This window comes from Octopus bimaculoides, chromosome 4 (assembly GCF_001194135.2).
Source record: "Octopus bimaculoides isolate UCB-OBI-ISO-001 chromosome 4, ASM119413v2, whole genome shotgun sequence".
NCBI classification, from domain to species: Eukaryota; Metazoa; Mollusca; class Cephalopoda; order Octopoda; family Octopodidae; genus Octopus; species Octopus bimaculoides.
Window position 1 is genome coordinate 96030242 of NC_068984.1, and position 3720 is coordinate 96033961.

At 37.5% G+C, this 3720-nt stretch overlaps 1 protein-coding gene across 1 annotated transcript in view; it reads left to right on the plus strand.

Annotated features, from left to right (window-relative positions):
• LOC106871658 (cytosolic carboxypeptidase 2) overlaps window positions 1-3720 on the plus strand; it is a 229443-nt gene that overhangs the window by 150846 nt on the left and 74877 nt on the right. The window lies entirely within an intron of this gene.

Consider the following 3720-nt stretch of genomic DNA (forward strand, 5'->3'; position numbering starts at 1 on the left):
TAATAATAAAGAATACATAAATGAAAAATGAAGGTATAGCATGTGGGACATGCAAAAATATAAAAAAGATATATGTCAAAAAACCCCTAAAAATACAAGGCACACAAAGAGCCTACAAACATTATAAATAGGTAGCTATAGACACTCCAATGCACATATATATGCGTGGGTTCGTGTGCTCAGCCTTACTCGGATGTCCCCTTACTTCCATGTGTGCATATACAAGTTTTTATAAGCAAACATTCCACCACATACGTTGTTTGTAGCATCAGCGCTATTAGCCGTATCTAGAAAGCTGTAAGTGTTTTTTAGAAAGGAAGTTTTGTTGAGTGTGTGTGTGTCATTTCTATATATATATTGGAAGGTTCTATGTAGAAGTTCATTTTATACAAGTTATTAATGTTCTAGTAGCAATAACAGTGATGGTGACGATTTTGGTGACAACAACCCCTCTCCCATTGATTGCACCTAGTATAGCACTAGTGTAGCAATAATTGGGTACCCTCCCAGCAGTATACTGGATAGATACTATCCCTTAGTGGGTTGAACCCCCAACCCCTAACTCTCTCACGTTATATATATATATATATATATATATATATATATATATATATATATATATATATATACATATATACATATACGTACACACCTACATACATATATTTTCAAATGCACTCACGCACGCACACACATATACGCAGGTATACGCATATATCTATTCTTTTGTTTCAGTCATTTGACTGCGGCCATGCTGGAGCATCGCCTGTAGTTGAGCAAATCAACCCCAGGACTTATTCTTTGTACGGCTAGTACTTATTCTATCGGACCCCTTTGCTAAACCACTAAGTTACGGGGACGTAAACACACCGGCATCGGTTATCAAGCGAGGTGAGTGTATGTGTGTGTGTGTGTGTGAACTCAGACACACAAACATACACACACACACACACACACACACACACACACACACACACACACACACACATATATATATATATATATATATACGACGGGCTTCTTTCAGTTTCCGTCTACCAAATCGCCTCACAAGCCTTTGGTCGGCCCGAGGCTATAACAGAAGACACTTGCCCAAGGTGCCACGCAGTGGACTGAACCAGGAAGCATGTAAGCAACCTACTTACCACACAGCCACTCCCACACCTATATGTATATTTATATGTGTGTGTGTGTATATTTATATGTGTGTGTGTGTATATTTATATATATATATAAATATATATATACACACACACACACATATATATATATATACACACAGATATGTATATGAACACACACATATATATATACATAATATAACTTAATATTATAATGTGTATTACTTTTGTTGAAATACCTATTCTTCAATTGTATACCTGAAATATGGTCTTTTGCGACAAAAGCCAACTGTCCGGTTAAATTGAATATATAATCCATATTACCATCAAAATCTGTTCCATTTATTTGATGACATTTATTGGACTCCGTCTTATAAATTGAGTCTTCCAATGATTTTTATTTATATATATTCATACGGAAAGTAAAGGAATCCCTGAAATAAAGTATGATAAAAAAAAACCTTGGAAACCTAGGGAATAATGCCCTAAACCGAAGAAGTATTTTCATCCGGAAAAATATTATATATATATATATATATATATACGCACACATACTCCCCGCAGACACACATGTATACGTATATCCACACATGCACACACGCACGCATATGCTTACACACAAGCACATACACAAGCCTGCATCCCGTTTAGATCTGTGCAACTCTACTGCTTCGTTAGTGTTTGAAGCAGTAACTTTGTTGGTACATTTTATTAATATACAGTTGTATTGTAAGGTTATATATATGAACATATATGAACACCAATATCTGCACACGAGTGTAGATATAGAAAAGCCTGTTTTTACTCTTTAGATAATTCATATATTACATTAATTTAGAAGCTATGCTTTAGTACCTTTTTATTTGCATATTTTAGTGACTAAAGTTGTGTAGCAAAGATATCATGTAAGAACATATATAAATATAACTATGTCTAAGCATAATTAACACAATAAAGCAAATTTTTTGTCTCCTTAGTTAACCAGTCTATTACGTTTTTTTGAAAAGGTTATACTCTAGTTACCTACTGTTGCGTTCTGCAAGTTTCCCATGCGAACGTAGCTAAATACATGTAGCGTTCTCATCTGGCCCTTAGTATAGGTTCCATGGTTGCAGTTCATGAGGTTTTGACTCAGGGGGCCAGTGGGTGGGTGGGTTAATCCGAGTTGTCGTAGTTATGGTTTGTTTCGGTTAGGAATGGTTTACACTGTACTGTGTGAACATGTGTTTAGCTGTTTGCATGCGTCTGGGCAGTCGATCAGCAAATCTAGTCATAATCCGCTCTTTTGTCAATAATATTGACAGCGAAACCTCGGAACGTAGCTGGCATTTCCGGGATAATGTGTTATAGGGGCTCCTGTGTCTAATTATTGACCATCTCAGGTCGTATTTTAGCTTCTCCTCCTTGAGTTGCCAGACGAAATCGGCCAGTGATATTGCGTGTCGTTTAAGGACTTTTTTTTTTAGAAAACTGGCAATGTGGTTTCGATATCTGCTTTGGAGATATCAACCGATGCACCTATATATACGTACGGACCTCCTCTAGTATTTACGGTGCACTTGTACACACATTTCGAGTATTGCATTGGTTACCCAGAGAACATTTCGAACGGTCCTTGCATGAGCATAGTTTGTCAGTTCTTCGTTTGCGTGTGTACAGCCGGTACCTGCCTGGTCGGTTCTATTTACATTCGTGCTCGTGTCTACCTTATTATTTTTATTATTTCTGGGTGTGTTGTTGTTTGAATTGTGCCTATCATGTGTTGGTTAGTAAAGTTCTTTCAGTTGTTTTTTTCTCGGTTGGTTAGTGTTATTGTTCGAGTCATTGTTACTGTGACGCGTTATGTGATTTGCACTGTCTCTAGGGTTGTTATGTGTCTCTGTCAAGTTTCGAGGGCCTATTTTCGATGCTGCCTGCATGTTGTCTTAGTTTTCGATTGTTAATTCTGTGAATGTAGTGCTCCATATTTGACGAATTTGCATACGACAGTTTTACAGTGTGTCGGTTGAATAGCTGGCTGTACGTGCTGTTTTTAGGGAAGCAACGATTGAGTGCAGCGAAGAACTGTTTCCCGATCCCGGATGAGATGTTCGAGTCCAAGATAGCGTTGCACTAGAGGACATCAGGCTTCTTGTATCTCCTATTAGTTTTTTTCTTATCAACAGTTATATTTACAAATGTTTGCAATTCTTATCATGGAAAGTAATTGAAAATTGTAGCAATGTTTCATTCCTTAACCAGACGGGCATATAACAACATAGCTTAAACTCAGAATCTTTAGTGAGGCAGAACTTTATGTATGGACGTACCTGATGAGATCCAGACTTCAAAATGGATGCCACACAAGATGTTGAACGGAGTCCCACTCATAAGGGACAGTAGTAGGATGGGTCAAAACGACCGTTGTACAAAATAAAGATTAATACCAAATCCATCTTCTGGTTACTTAATAAATTATCATTATCTCAACTAACACTACGGAGTTCCTGAAGGAGATCCAACGGAAATATGCCCCGACTGCGGATGACACCGGGTAGCCCAAACTGTGCCAGTGCTCTACTCAACACTTCACCACACTAATCGACATATACCCATATAT